The sequence below is a fragment of the Lottia gigantea genome (genome assembly GCF_000327385.1).
Source record: "Lottia gigantea unplaced genomic scaffold LOTGIsca_330, whole genome shotgun sequence".
Lineage (NCBI taxonomy): Eukaryota > Metazoa > Mollusca > Gastropoda > Lottiidae > Lottia > Lottia gigantea.
This window is the reverse complement of record NW_008709111.1, coordinates 60,715-61,118: the sequence shown is the minus strand read 5'-3', so window position 1 is coordinate 61,118 and position 404 is coordinate 60,715.

Below are 404 nucleotides of genomic sequence, written 5' to 3'. Positions count from 1 at the left end.
TGACCAATCTAGCATTGGACAGTGTATCAACAAGTCTCTATAAATATAATATCAACAGGTCTTGCTAACGTTAAAACCATGAATAACCTATTATGTTCCGCTCTGTTGATTTCAGTTATACTTATTCTTACAGACGCCGGTAAATATTTTATTTTTTATCTAAAAGTTGCTTTATGAATCTAGAGTTAAAGTTTGTATATCTGGGCGAAATTTATGTTAGCTTTTTTTATTGTGGGAAGAGTCCGAGTCAGAAGAAATTTACTCAAGACAACTTTCTTTTCAGCAGCATGGATAACTAGCTTAAACACATTTTAAATCATCTTTGTCTGTAAATAGTAAATTAACATGTAGTTCTTGAGACAAATACTTGATGATATAATTGTCGGGGGGTAGTGTATCGAGTC